This window comes from Phyllobates terribilis, unplaced genomic scaffold (genome assembly GCF_046119375.1).
Source record: "Phyllobates terribilis strain yellow unplaced genomic scaffold, ASM4611937v1 Scaffold_5__5_contigs__length_657084704, whole genome shotgun sequence".
Lineage (NCBI taxonomy): Eukaryota > Metazoa > Chordata > Amphibia > Anura > Dendrobatidae > Phyllobates > Phyllobates terribilis.
This window is the reverse complement of record NW_027362765.1, coordinates 588,572,573-588,588,599: the sequence shown is the minus strand read 5'-3', so window position 1 is coordinate 588,588,599 and position 16,027 is coordinate 588,572,573.

Below are 16,027 nucleotides of genomic sequence, written 5' to 3'. Positions count from 1 at the left end.
GCTGTGTGCAGAGCTGTGCACAGTAGAATATCTAATTTTTTGTTGCTAATAGCATGCTACTACCACTAAGCAACATGAGTGGGGAAAAGCAAAGTCATGGTGGAAGGGGGAATAGGCTTGGTGTACAAGATTTATTTGAGGTAGGTGGTAATGTATGCGAAAGCACTACCGTTATGTCCTATCCAAGCACAACTGACAACTTCTTTTACTGGACGTGCTATTCCACTCTCTTTTTTTGGCAGCCGCACAGCAGTACGCCTTGTTGATGAGGGCCAGAAAGAGCATGTGCTGCAGTGGATGGCAAGCGCTGCTTCAAGTGGCCTCTCCTCCTCTTCCTCCACTTCAACATCACACACAGTACAGTCCACAGAGGTGGCACCCCAATTACTCTTGATTCCCCCCACGTCACAACTGTCCAACTGACTGTAGGGAAGCACAGATGGGTGAGTGTGCAGATCTGTTCACAAATTCTATGCCATGGGAATCAGAAGTGGTCTCCAAAGATTCACAGACTCAAGAGGAGAAAAGCATTTGCACCGATGCCCGAAATTATTATAGGTTAAATCCGGGGCAGGACGAAGTAGGTTCCGAGCAGCATCCTGACCTTCATCACCAGATGTTAACCTCAAGGGGGGGAGGTGATCCTGATGATGCTCAGATACCTGAGGCTCATGTGGACTGTACTGTGCTTTCAGGGCAGGAAGAGGAGGAGAGAGTGACTCTCAGGATGAGGAATGGGATAACACAGAGAATGACAATGAGGTTGTAGATCCCACTTGGTGTGAATCCAGAGGCAAGCAGCTGAGTAGCTCATCTAAGGAGGTGGAGGAGGAGGAAGACGAGGAGGTTACGTTGCACACTATAGCGCAGACACAGAATGATGCAACCACGATGAGCACTTCATCCTTAGCCACAACTGTGACTGTGGCCAGTAGCAGTCGCGGGTCTGCAGCTCTCAAAGGCAGAAAGGGTTGCCTAGCCTGGGCCTTTTTTGACAATCTCACCAGGACCAGGGGACCTCAACAACCATTAACCGCCCCATCAACCGAATCTGCTGCTTCTTCCTCCTCCTCTGTTACCATGCCGAGTATTGTAACGCAGGTTTCTGACCGCAGAACCTCTGGTTCTTTACCCAATCCAGTCAGGGTGAGTGAAAGCCCATCAGCTGTAACGGAAGCGAACATGCATGCTGTTTTTGACCGATCTCAGAGAATGATCACACCACAACTTTATCAATCCACTGTAAAATCTCCTCTTGCACCTCACTCACGGTCCAGCAGTTTGTCCACTTCACCGTATTCTGCCCTCTCTCAGCACAGCCTCCAGCCCTTGGTCCCGCAGTTGTGGTCACGTAAAAGTTGTTTCCTCCTACACAAACCACAGCAAAGAGCTTAAAATTCACCATCTCCAATCTGTTGGCCACGGAAATGCTGCCTTTCCGCCTGGTGGATACAGATGTTTTGCGAAAGCTGATGGCCTTTACAGTCCCCAAGTATCAAAGTACCAGTTGCCCAGTCACCATTACTTCTCTAAGAAAGCTGTGCCTGTGCTACACCAGCGTGTCGCGGATGTTACGGGTCCGGGAGGTGGAATCTTAGTGCTACGGTGCAAGGAGGGACCCAGAGAGGCGTAACTAAGTATCAACTCGGACCGACCCTGGTCGTACGGCGCCTAGCGACTCCATGACCAGGGAGGGACCGAGCCGAGGGACCAGGTGCTACTCTGGGGATGACCTTGTAAGGGAGCAGGTGACTCCCACGGTAAAGATGGCAGGGACTGACTGGAATAGCAGGTAGGCACAGCAGGCGGGCTGGCGAGCAAAAATCTCCAGGTAGGCTATCAGGTAGACACGGCAAGTGACGGCATGAGTCTCTAGGTGGGCTGGCAGGTGGTCATGGCAAGTGACGGCAGGAGCCTCCAGGTAGGCTCTGCAGGTAACAAGTGGGTAACAGGCAGGTCACAGGCAAGTGCTCCCAGGTGAGAGGGCTGGCAGGCATGGCAAGTAACAGGCAGGCAACAGGCAAGTGCTACCTGGTGAGCTGGCTGGCAGGCATGGCAGGTAACAAGCAGGCAACAGGCAAGTGCTCCCAGGTGAGCGGGCTGGCAGGCACGGCAGGTAACAGGCAGGAAACAGGCAGGTAACAGGCTGGCGGGCAGGACAAGTAGTCAGGCTAGCAGCGGGACCTGAGAACTGATGCAGAGGTCAGAAACACTGTGCAACAACTTTTGCTCGGTCACCTCCATTTTGGAGGAGGTGCCTAATATATGGGAGGACCCTTGGCTATTGGCCGAGGACTCCTTAGGATGGCGCGCGTGGCCCCTTTAAGAGGGAGGGAGCGCGCGTGTGTGCGCCCTAAGCATAGTGCCCGGGGAGCTGCGCGCCGGCAGCAGGAAGAGGAGCGCTGCAGAACGCAGAGCGGGGAGTGAGGAGGTGAGTGGGACGGCGTCTCTGCCTGGCAGGGGGCAGAGACGCCGATGCTACCGTACCCCCCCTTTACGCCCCCTCTTTTTTAGGCCAGAAAGGAATTTTTCAAGGAGAAACGGGGCATGAATGAATTCCCTGGGTTCCCAAGTTCTCTCCTCTTGACCAAACCCCTTCCAATCCACCAGAAAAAGGATTTTCCTCTTACCCTCTTAGTGGCCAGAATATTCTCTACCTCAAAAATGTCCTCAGCAAAAACTGGAGCAGGGGGAGTACCTGGATTGTTGGAAAAAGAGTTAAACACAACTGGTTTGAGGAGAGATACATGGAAGGAATGGGGAATCCGTAAGGTCGCCGGGAGTTTTAACTTATAGGCCACTGGGTTGATTTGTTTGAGAACTTCAAATGGACCGATGAACCGAGGACCCAACTTATAGGAGGGTATTTTGAGTCGGACATGTTTGAAAGAGAGCCAGACTTTATCTCCCGGGCGGAATTGAGGCGGATCCAGACGTCTCTTGTCAGCATGTTTCTTCATCCGCTCGGAGGACTGAAGAAGAGCGACCTAGTATTTTCCCAAATGGTGGAGAATTTGCTGACAAGAGCCTCCGCGGCAGAGTTGTCCACTGAGACGAAGATGGGAAACGGAATCCGAGGAAGTTGACCGTAGACCACGAAGAACGGGGATTTAAAAGTAGATTCGCTCTCATGGTTGTTGTAGGAGAATTCAGCCCATCGTAGGAGCTCCACCCAATCGGTATGGTGAGCGTTAGCAAAGTGCCTGAGGTAGCTGGTAAGGATTTGGTTGATACGCTCCACTTGGCCATTGGACTGTGGATAGTAAGCAGAGAAGAAATAAAGGGTGACATCCAGTAGCTTACAGGTAGCTCTACAGAAATGTGAGGTGAACTAAACCCCTCGATCCGACACAATGTGGAGGGGTAGGCCATGGAGACGGAAGATATGACGGAAGAAATCCTTGGCCAGCTCCGATGCAGATGGTAGACCAGGCAGAGAGATGAAATGGGCCATCTTAGAGAAGCGGTCGGCGACCACCCAAATGACTGAACAACCGGCAGAAACTGGGAGATCAGTAATAAAGTCCATGGCAATGTGCTGCCAAGGGGCAGCAGGTACGGGAAGAGGCAGGAGGCGACCGGCTGGAAGATGTCTGGGAACTTTGTTGTGGGCACAGGACGAACAGGCCAAGACGAAGTCTACCACATCCTTGCACAGGGTAGGCCACCAGTAATGCCGGGTAATGAGTAGGAAGGTCTTCTTTTGGCCAGCATGGCCGGCTAGTTTAGATGAATGACCCCAGTGAAGAACCTTCTCACGATCTGGTATCGCTACAAACGTCTTACCGGGTGGAAGACGAGTCAGATCCAAGGGGGCCCCATTCTTCACTTTGGAGGGGTCGATGATGTGCATAGGCTCCTACTCTTTATCAGAGGACAGGAAGGATCGGGACAAGGCGTCGGCTTTGACATTCTTGTCCGCCGAGCGGAAATGTAGGACGAAGTCGAAGCGGGTGAAGAACAAAGACCACCGGGCCTGACGCGGATTGAGTCTTTGGGCATTCTGGAGATATGCCAAGTTTTTGTGATCCGTATAGATGATCACCGAGTATAGAGCCCCTTCAAACAGGTAACCCCACTCCTCCAGTGAAAATTTAACGGCTAACAGTACTCGGTCTCCTATGGAGAAGTTGTTCTCAGACGAGGAGAAGAGTTTGGAGAAGAAGCCGCAGGTTACCATTCTCCCGGATGAAGACTTTTGGGTGAGCACCGCTCCGGCTCCGGAGGAGGAAGCATCAACCTCCAGGTAGAACTGTTTGTTGCAGTCCGGACGGTGCAGCACTGGGGCACAGGAGAAGGCTTGATTTAAGGAATGGAAGGCCTCCTCTGCTTCGGGAGACCATTCCTTGGGATTTGCTCCCTTACGGGTGAGCTCAGATATGGGAGCAGTCCGGGAAGAGAAATGCGGGATGAAGAGACGATAGTAGTTGGCGAAGCCGAGGAATCGCTGAATCGCCTTCAACCCCTCCGGACGGGGCCACTTTAGGACAGCATAGAGCTTCTCAGGATCCATTCGTAGGCCTGTCTGGGAAATAACATAGCCCAGGAAAGGAAGACAGGTCTGCTCGAAGAGGCACTTCTCGAATTTTGCATAGAGGTGATTCTGCCTGAGCCTAAGCAGGACCTGACGAACATCCCTCTGGTGTGTGGGAAGATCCGGAGAGTAGACCAAGATATCATCCAGGTACACCACCACACAAGAGTAAAGAAGATCAAGGAAGATGTCGTTGACCAATTCTTGGAAGACGGCTGGAGCATTGCAAATGCCGAAGGGCATCACACGGTGTTCATAATGACCGTCCCGGGTATTGAATGCCGTCTTCCACTCGTCTCCTTGACGGATTCGGACCAGGTTATACGCCCCACGTAGATCTAGCTTGGTAAAGATTCTAGCTCCCTTAAGACGGTCAAACAACTCGGAGATGAGCGGCAGGTGGTATTTGTTTTTTACCGTGATTTGGTTGAGTCCTCTATAGTAAATGCAGGGGCGTAAGGAACCATCTTTCTTCTTGACGAAGAAGAATCCGGCTCCAGCCGTGGAGGTAGATTCCCGGATGAATCCCCTGGCAAGATTCTCCTCGATGTACTCCGACATGGCCTGGGTTTCGGCAGACGACAACGGGTAAATACGCCCACGGGGTGGAGTGGCGCCGGGTACCAGGGCGATCGGGCAATCATATGGCCTATGAGGTGGCAGTGTCTCTGCTTCCTTTTTACCGAAGACAACTGCATAGGACCAGTAAGGTGCCAGTAGACCGGTTAAATTAGCCGGGGTAGGTGGAGGACAAGCCGGGCGAACCGGAACCAGGCAGGTCCTATGGCAATCCTGTCCCCACCGAAGTACTTCACCAGATTGCCAGTTCAGCACGGGTTCATGTGTCTGGAGCCAGGGTAGACCTAGCAATAGGGAGTGAGAGAGTCCGGACAGCACATGGAAGGAGATCTTCTCAGAGTGCAGCATTCCCACCTGCAGGGTTATGGGTTCAGTGAACAGCAGGATGGTCACCGGAAGGAGTCTTCCATCCACGGAGGCGACTGACAATGGTTAAGCCAGAGGTTTGGTGGGAATACGGTATCTCTTTACCAGGGACTGGGAAATGAGGTTTCCAGCAGCTCCAGAATCCAGGTGAACAATTTCAAAGTGACGGTTCTCTCCCCAGGAGATAGAGACAGACATAGTCTGGGACAGAGAGGGCTTACTTTTGCCTAGGACGACCTCTCCGAGTGGTCCTAGACACTGGAGTTTCCCGGCTTCTCCGGGCAGGAACAGATGAAGTGCTCATTTCTGCCACAATAGAAACAGCTCCCCTCGGCTCGACGTGACTCCTGGCGAGATTTGACCATCTTGGTCTGGTCGATCTGCATAGGTTCGGGCGAGTGCACACAGTGAGTGACTGGTTGAGAGTAGAGATGAGCGTTGTTCGACTCGAACTGTTCGCCAATCTCAAATTCGAGATGTTTTGGGCGGTGTTCGAGCCGTTCGGCGAACACGAACGATTTGAAAAAAATTCGGCTGTTTGAGGTTATGTTCGATAACTGTTCGTGCACCAAAATCATACCTGGATTTTTTCTCAGTAATGATGTAAATTAATGTTAATACGCAGTTTGAGTGTACAGCGGGGCGGGGGGAGGGGCAGGTGATGGATCTCTGCAGGAATAATGAAGATCTCCATTTTTTTTTTCTCTTTCCCGCATTTACAGTGGGGAGGTGCAATCTGTCAGCCTATCAGCAGCGCACACACGGAGCGAAGTGATTTTTTTCACACAAGCAAGGGCATGTGTCATTGGCAGTGTATGTCACATGTCCTTGCCCTATAAGACCCAGCCATTTTCCCCGTCGCCACCATTTTCTCACTGCTGCAGCTGCGTGTTAGACGGCACCGCTGTTGCTGTGTGAGCTATACCTTGTTAATTTCAAGTCAATTTTCGCACAAATCTACAGATAGCATGGGAGTAGGGAATAGTTGTGATTTCAGTCCTTTTAAGGGCTAGGTTACAGCATTTCCTATGACTTTTATCAGGCAGATCTGTGCTCTTAAATAGATAGGTTGTGGAAGTAAAGACTAATTGTAATTGCAGTCCTTTTCAGGACTAAGTTACATCAGTTCCTAACAGTTTTTGCCAGGCAGGTCTGTGCCAGTGCTGTGCAAGTTTTTTTCACAGCATTTGGCTAAATCTAGCAAAGCTAATCCTTTTTGGCCTATTGCAGAGTGTGTTAGTCAGTGGAGTAGCCTATCTGTGTTGCAAGCTACACTACCTGTGTATAGAATGGCATTTTTTTTACTGCACCTAGTGAAGTAAAACCTTTTGGGCATAGCATCATTCTATTAGTCCATCTATACTGACCTCCATCATGTTGCAAATTGAATATAATTTTTTTCTGCATCTAGCTCTGAAAAAATATTTGGCCTTCTAGCAGTGTGTGGGACTTGTTCTGTTAGTCCATCTATACTGACCTCCATCAGGTTGCAAACTGAATATAATTTTTTTCTGCATCTACCTCTGAAAAAATATTTGGGCTTCTAGCAGTGTGCGGGACTTGTTCTATTAGTCCATCTATACTGACCTCCATCAGGTTGCAAATTGAATATAATTTTTTTCTGCATCTACCTCTGAAAAAATATTTGGGCTTCTAGCTGTGTGTGGGACTTGTTCTATTAGTCCATCTATACTGACCTCCATCAGGTTGCAAATTGAATATAATATTTTTCTGCATCTAGTTCTGAAAAAATATTTGGCTTTCTAGCAGTGTGTGGGACTTGTTCTATTAGTCCATCTATACTGACCTACATCAGGTTGCAAATTGAATATAATATTTTTCTGCATCTAGTTCTGAAAAAATATTTGGCTTTCTAGCAGTGTGTGGGACTTGTTCTATTAGTCCATCTATACTGACCTACATGAGGTTGCAAACTGAATATAATTTTTTTCTGCATCTACCTCTGAAAAAATATTTGGGCTTCAAGCAGTGTGTGGGACTTGTTCTATTAGTCCATCTATACTGGCCTCCATCAGGTTGCAAATTGAATATAATTTTTTTCTGCATCTAGCTCTGAAAAAATATTTGGCCTTCTAGCAGTGTGTGGGACTTGTTCTATTAGTCCATCTATACTGACCTCCATCAGGTTGCAAACTGAATATAATTTTTTTCTGCATCTAGCTCTGAAAAAATATTTGGCCTTCTAGCAGTGTGTGGAACTTGTTCTATTAGTCCATCTATACTGACCTCCATCAGGTTGCAAACTGAATATAATTTTTTTCTGCATCTAGCTCTGAAAAAATATTTGGCCTTCTAGCAGTGTGTGGGACTTGTTCTATTAGTCCATCTATACTGAGCTCCATCAGGTTGCAAATTGAATATATTTTTTTTCTGCATCTAGCTCTGAAAAAATATTTGGCTTTCTAGCAGTGTGTGGGACTTGTTCTATTAGTCCATCTATACTGATCTCCATCAGGTTGCAAATTGAATATAATTTTTTCTGCATCTAGCTCTGAAAAAATATTTGGCCTTCTAGCAGTGTGTGGGACTTGTTCTATTAGTCCATCTATACTGACCTCCATCAGGTTGCAAACTGAATATAATTTTTTTCTGCATCTAACCCAGACAATAGTTTTGGCCTAATACCACAGTTTGGCCACTCAGCTCTGCTCGGTTCCCATCCATTGTTTTTTTGTGCAAGCAACTCCAGAGTTGTGAATTAGTTAACCACCAAAATGAGTGGAAAAAGGCCTGCTGCTGGTAGAAAGGGGAATAGGCGTGTTGGGAAGGGGAAAAAAGGTTGTGCACGTGGAGTAGGTGTTAAAGCAACAGTAACATCTGCAGAAGAAAGACCATCTTCCAGCAAAACTAAAATGTCTACTTTTAGCGGACAATGTGATAAGATCCCTTTCTTACGGCCACGCCAATCGCTACAAATTCCAGATGAAGTACAAAAACAGCAGGTGCTTCAACAGATATCAAGTGCTCCTTTAAGTGGGCTCTCCTCCACATCAACTTCAACATCACAAATACTTCCGTCCTCAGAGGTGTCACCCCAATCGCACTTGCTTCCTCACAGCTCCCAAATCTCCAGCTGCCCGTCTGAGCATGAGGTAAAACAGATGGTTGAGTCTGCAGAGCTGTTTACTCATACTATAGCCTGGGTATCAGAGGTCGGCTTCAGTGCTTCTGTGAATCCAGACGAGGAAATGATCTGCACTGATGCCCAGAATCTTTATGAGTCGGATCCAGGACCAGACGCAGAAGGTTCTGACCATAATGTAGACCCTCATTCCCAAACTGTAACTCCTGTTGGTGGAGACAATGAGGAGGATGATGATGAGACTCAAATACCTGATTGGAGTGACAACTTTAGTTTTTTGTCAGGGCAGGAACAGGTTGGCTCTGAGGACGACGGGTGTGATAACACACAGGGTGATGATGATGAGGTTGGAGATCCCACTTACTGTCAACCCACAGTCAGCCAAGTGATGAGGTCAGCAGAGGAGGTGGAGGAGGATGCTAGTGACGACGAGGTCAGGTTGCGCCTTCCTGGACAGAGATGTAGTACTGGAAGCACGTCAACAACTGCATCCTCAAACACAACTCTGCCTCTGACCACAAGTCGTGGTGGCTCTTCAGGTCGCATGGGTGCTAAGCCTTGCATAGCCTGGGCATTTTTTCAGATCGATAAAGATGACCCAACTCGTGTTATCTGTAACATTTGTCAACAAAAGCTAAGTAGAGGCCAAATATACATAGTTTGAGTACTTCATGCATGAACCGGCACATGGACATGAAGCATAAGTTGCAGTGGGAAGCTCAATGTGCTACAATGCGGCCTAGATGGCCGGGCCAACCACCGCCTGCCCCATCTTGTGCATCTGCGGCCTCTTCATCCTCTGTGACTGGGGGGACAGCAGTCACACCTGTTTTGGGACGCAGACCTGCCACCTCTTTACTCGCAACAGCCAGCGTGATTGGCAGGTCATCATTTTCTTTGGAGGTGGAAACGCCAGCTGGTGTTGAGCGCTGTCCGACATCGATAGCACCACCTTTGGATCAAGGCAACCTAACATGTCCGCCTGCATTTTCCTCACAGACCGGCAGTTTGCCGGGGACACCCTTATCAACCCCGTCTAAGCACAACAGCCAGCCCTCAGTCCCTCAGATGTGGACAAGTAAAAGACCATTTACTCCTAGACATGAGAAAGCTAAGAGGTTGAATTTCACCATCTGCAAGCTCTTGGCTACAGAAATGCTGCCTGGTGGACACAGAGGATTTTCGAGACCTTATGTCCGTCGCAGTGCCCCAGTACCAGTTGCCCAGTCGGCACTATTTCTCAAAGAAAGTTGTGCCTGCGCTCCACCAGCATGTCGCACACAACATCACCGCTTCTTTGAGAAACTCTGTGTGTGACAGGGTGCATTTCACCACAGACACTTGGACGAGTAGGCATGGACAGGGGCGCTACATGTCGCTGACAGGGCACTGGGTAACTATGGTGACAGCAGGACAAGGGGCTGCTGTCCAAGTCTTGCCGTCCCAACGAGTTGTGCGTCAATCCTCTTTATGTCAAAGTTCCTCCACTGCTTCTGCCTCCTCAACCTCCTCTCGGTCCTCCACCTGCACCCAAAGCCTGTCTGGTCATGCCACAAGCTTTCTAACTGCGCAGAAGGGATCCTGCACACCTCCTTACTATGCTGGCCTTCATCAGGCGGTTTTTACTTTGAAATGTCTGGGAAATGTGAGTCACACAGCTGAGGAGTTGTAGTCAGCTCTGGAGAACCAATTTCATGAATGCTTGTCTCCACTGGACCTGAAACCAGGGAAGGCCGTGTGCGACAATGCTGCAAACCTGGGTGCTGCCCTTCGCCGGGGCAATGTCACACACGTGCCTTATATGGCTCACGTGTTGAACCTGGTTGTCCAGCAATTTTTAGTCCACTATCCCGGACTAGATGGCCTTCTGCAGAGGGCACGGTCGCTGTGTGCTCACTTCCGCCGTTCGCATCCCGCAGCTCAGCGACTTACATCTCTACAGAAGTCGTTGGGCCTGCCACTTCACCGGCTAAAATGCGATGTGCCTACCCGGTGGAATTCAACTCTGCACATGTTGCAGAGACTGTGTCAGCACCGACAAGTCCTGGTGCAATACGTTCTGATGTATAGCCTGGGCCAACGGGATCCAGAGGTGGGGCAAATCACGCTGGAGGAGTGGTCTCAGATCAGGGACCTATGCACCCTTCTGCACAGTTTTGAAATGGCGACGAAGATGTTTAGTGGTGACGATGCCATTATCAGCATGACTATTCCGGTGATTTACATGCTGGAGCACATGTTAAACAGAAATCGGAGTCAGGTGGTGGCACAAGAGAAGGTGGAGGAAGTAGAGGAGGAGGAGTTGTATGCGGAAGGGCTAACATCTGCAAGGTCCAGACGGTCGGCAGCACCAAGGCGGCAGGCATGTGAGGGTGGCAGCCAATCTAGTGAGGAAGGTGAGGAAGGTGCTGGAGCCCAGGAAGAAGTGGAGGACGAACTGATGGAAGACTCATCAGATGAGGGAGACCTTGATCACATTTCTGTTGTGCGAGGTTGGGGGGAGAGGACCGAGGAAGGAATCATGATTGTTACCTCGCCACCAACACAACAGGGACATGGATGCGCAAGACACATGAGTGCCTTCTTGCTGCACTACCTGCAACATGACCCTCGAATTGGGAGAATTAGAAATAATCCTGACTACTGGGTTGCCACACTGTTAGATCCCCGGTACAAAAGTAAATATGCAGAAATAATTCCTGCCATAGAAAGGGATGCACGCATGCAGGAGTATCAGCAGAGACTGTTGCAGAATCTTACATGTGCTTTTCCACAAAACACCAGTGGTGCACGTAGTGAATCTCACAGTTCCAACTTGCCAACCGTGGGACCGTCGAGTAGTATCTGCTGGTAACATCAATTTTGCGGAATCATTTCACCACTTTTTTAGCTCATCCTTTGCAAGGCCACAGGAGACAAGAAGTCTGACACATAGTCAACGCCTAGAGACGATGGTACAGGAGTATCTCCAAGTAAACATTGAAGCCATGACTGTGTCACTGGACCCTTGCTCTTTTTGGGCTTCTAATCTGTATAAATGGCCGGAGCTCACCACTTACGCCTTGGAGATCTTGTCATGCCCCGCAGCCAGCGTTCTGTCTGAACGTGTGTTCAGCGCTGCTGGTGGTGTGCTGACAGATAAGCGCACGCGGCTCTCCACTGATAATGTAGACAGACTCACGTTCATAAAGATGAACAAATCATCGATCCGAAATGACTTTTCTACCCCTGTGTCATCCTGGGGAGAGTAAAAGCTTGATGATTGGTTAAAATCACCTTGTAACGGGTCTGGGAGGCGGAACCACTGAGCTACTATGCAAGGGGGCGGTCCTTGTAAGGGAGCGGCTGGCGACCAGGCAGGCAGTCACAGCGGGTGACCGGGACAGTCTCTAGAAGAACGGGCAGGAGGTCACGGCAAGTGACCGGGGCAGTCTCTGGGTGAACGGGCAGATGGTCACGGCAAGTGACCGGGGCAGTCTCTGGGTGAACGGGCAGATGGTCACGGCAAGTGACCGGGGCAGTCTCTGGGTAAAGGGTTGGTACGACCTGTGGCGGCTGATGGTAGACGTGAGCTCCCAGGTGAGCAGGCGAGAGTCTCTGGATAAACGGGTGGTCACAGCATGTGACGGCGGAGCTCCCAGGAAGACCAACAGACAGGCGGCAGATGAGCGCTCCCAGGTGAGCGGGCAGAAGTCTCTGGACAGGCGGGTGGTCACAGCACGTGACGGCAGAGCCTCCAGGTAGGCTAGCAGACTGGCAACAGATGAGCGCTCCCAGGTGAGCGGGCAGGAGTCACTGGACAGGCAGGTGGTCACAGCACGTGACGGCAGAGCCTCCAGGTAGGCTAGCAGGCAGGTAGCAGATGTGCGCTCCCAGGTGAGCGGGCAAGCTGGTCCATAGACAGACTGACAAGAGTTGGAAGGCAGACCGTCGGACCTCAGGCAAGCAGGCAGGTAGTTGATGTGCGCTCCCAGGTGAGCGGGCAATCTGGTCCTTAGACAGACTGACAGGAGTAGTAAGGCAGACCGTCGGACCTCAGGCTAGCAGGCAGGTAGTTGAATATCAGGCTGGCGGATTCTGGCAGGAATCTGGCAAGTATCTGGCAGGTATCTGGCAGGTAACTGGCAGGTAACTGGCAACGGGACCTGAGGGCTGAAGCAGAGTAGTGAACAGTGCAACAACATTGCTCGGGCACCTCCATTTTGGAGGAGGTGCCTTATATATGGTGAAGTCCTCCGGCCATTGGCCGGGGACTCCTTATAACGGCGCGCGCGGCCCCTTTAAGAGGGAGGGAGAGCGCGCGCGCACGCCCTAAGCACAGTGGACGGGAAGGAGCGCGCGCTGCCAGCAGAGCGGGAGGAGGACGCCGGGCACGGAGCAGGGAGGTGAGGGGAACAGCGTCCCTGCCTAGCAGAGGGCAGGGATGCCGGCGCTACACACCTCACCAACCGTTTTAAGCTTTCAAATTACTAATCACGTTTATCTGTCTCTTGGCTGGAAAATTATCTGGGCTTTGTAGCAGTGTGCAGTACTGATTCTATTAGGCCATCTACACTAAGCTCCACCAGATTTAAAATTAAAAATAATTTTTAGCTGCATCTAGCCCGGAAAATAATTTTGGGGCTCCGAGATGCGCAAGACACATAAGTGCCTTCTTGCTGCACTACCTGCAACATGACCCTCAGATTGTCAGAATTCGAAGTAATCCTGACTAATGGGTTGCCACACTCTTAAATCCCCCACACTCTTCGATCAACCTTTTCATTTTAATAAAGACCAAAAAAATGGTCATTTTTGGAATTATAAGCATTAGCAGGTTATTAGAAACTGAAATCAAACAGTTTTCAACTCAAAACTTTATTCTAGGTGATGTTACATTTGCACATAGGACCCCTTGTTTGAAAGGAGCTTCTGAACTCTCTCGTCCATTGAATTTGTCGGGTTTTGGATGGTCTCTGCTTCACTTGTTTTGCATGAGGACAGAATACCCTCCCAGAGCTGTTGCTTAGATATGAACTGCCTCCCGCCATCATAGACACTCCTTTTGATGATGCTCCAGAGGTTCTGAATGGGGTAGAGGTCAGGGGAGCATGGGGGTCACACCATAAGTTTGTCCCCTTTTATGCCCATATCAGCCATGCATGAAAATGATCATGCTGCGGAATACACGGTACTTCTTCTTGAACCATGGCAGGAAGTGCTGTTTGAGAAATTCCACATACATTATGGAGTTCATCTTTACCCCTTCAGGGATTCTAAAGGGGCTGACAATCTCTCTCCCCATGATTCCAGCCCAAAACATTACTCCACCTCCTCCTTGTTGGCGCTGTAGCCGTGTTTGCGTGGGGTGTCCATCAACCAGCCATCCTCCACTCCATCCATCTGGACCATCGAGCGTTGCACGGCACTCATCCGTGAACGAAACAGTTTTTAAATCAGTCTTCATGTAATGTTTGGCCCACTGGAGCTGTTTCTGCCTGTGTGCAGTGGATAGAGGAGGTCGACAGGATGGCGTACGCACAGCTGCAAACCTCTGAAGGACCCTGCATCTTATTGTTCGGGGGACGTTGGAGGCACCAGCAGCTTCAAAAACTTGTCTGCTGCTATGACAAGGCTTTTTTGCCGCTGCTCTTTTAACCTGACGTAATTGCCTGTAGGAAAGAGTCCTCAATTTGCCCTTATCAGCACGCACACGTGTGTACTGTGAATCAGCTACATACTTCTTGATTGCCAAGACACTTCATCCTGATCATCGCACAATGTTGATTGTAGTCATGCCTTGACCTAAACACTCTACAATTTGTTGCTTCTCAGCAGCCGACACATCCTTTTTCTTTCCCATTTTGGCAGAAAATGTAGGCAGCTTAATAATGTGGGACAGCCTTCTTAAGTAGTCTTGCCGTTCATTGGACACACCTGCCAAACTAATTAGCACAGGTGTCTGCAATTGCTTACAGTGATATAAAGAGCCCTGACACACATCACCATCAATGAGTTTAACTGACAAACAAGCAAATTCTTCCCTTATCACTCTTAAACACTTTTTGCATAATTATTTGGAACACAGTGTACATGTGCTTTTCCACAAAACACCAGTGGTTCACGTAGTGAATCTTACAGTTCTAACTTGCCAACCGTGGTCTGTAAGGAGTTGTTCAATAAAGGGCCCAAAATTAAGATAACATAGACGGGAGAGGTCTCTATGAATAGGAATTCCTAAGAATTTGATACCCTGAGAGGGCCAGGCAAAGGGAAAGTTGGACTGGATGGAATCCTGTATGGATTTGTGGAGGGAGACATCGAGGGCCTCAGACTTCGCTGTATTGATTTTAAAATTTGACCATGTAACAAAGTAATCTATTTCAGCCATAACAGACTGCTGATGGATATATGTGATTGACATCATCAGCAAATGCAGAGCACTTGTACTCGGTGCCTCCCACTTCAATCCACCTAATATTGGGGTTATGGCGAATTGATGTGAGCAGGTGCTCCGTCACTAGTATGTATAAGAGAGGGGACAGAGGACATCCCTGGCTTGTCCCATTGGTGATTATGAAAGGTGATGAAAATGTTCTGATGCGCCCCCTGGGCCTTGGGACATCCGGAGCCGGACCCTTTTTGGTGGATCCTGGTGGTTGTAGTCTCCTAGCGGGTGTAGCGAGGGGCTGCGCCACATAAAATGTCACAGTCTCCTGTTTCTAGCTGAGGGTCATTTCCCGCCTCCACTAGTTTCGGGGACTGGTCTCCCCCTTTGGCCTGACCCCTCCACGCAGGTCGATTCGGGCGTGCGGTGGCGACTTGCCCGTCCACACCCCTGGGATCCCTTCGTTCCTCGTTCCTGGAGCCTTCTCCGCTCCTCTTCCTTCCTTCTCCCTCTTCCAGGCCTGGGCCTCTGTTACTAGGCCCGCCTCTGGAGCAGAGCTCATGCAGAGCCCCTGCTCCCTGTCACTTCTGCTCAGACTTCTTTGCACTGAACTAAGATGGTGTCCACCTTTTATACTCCCTTCTCAATCTGCATCAGGAGGCACCCCAAGGCATAGGGGCTGGGACTGGCGGTAGGACGCCTTGCGGTGGACAGCCGAGCTCGATCCTTATAAAAGCTTTTTAACTGCAGCTGCTTTAGTGGACGCTACTGGAGCTGGAATTACGCGGCTGCTAGCATGAGACTTGCCCTTCAATAGATCCTTGTAAAAGGATTTAAAGTGTATTCATTCAAATTAGAGAGATAATTTAAATTAAAAAGCTTAGAGCTGCCTCCATCACAGGGGGGCTCGCTCGACCCACCAGTGGACAGGCACCAGTATTGGGAGAGGGGGGCTGGCTGTCAGTGTCCACCGCGGCTCTGGCACAAACGGAGGTGGCACGGGCAGGAACGGACTGGCCGTGTCGGCTTCTCACTTTTTGGATTTTAGAAGGGCATGACATGCCTATATCTGTGTCTC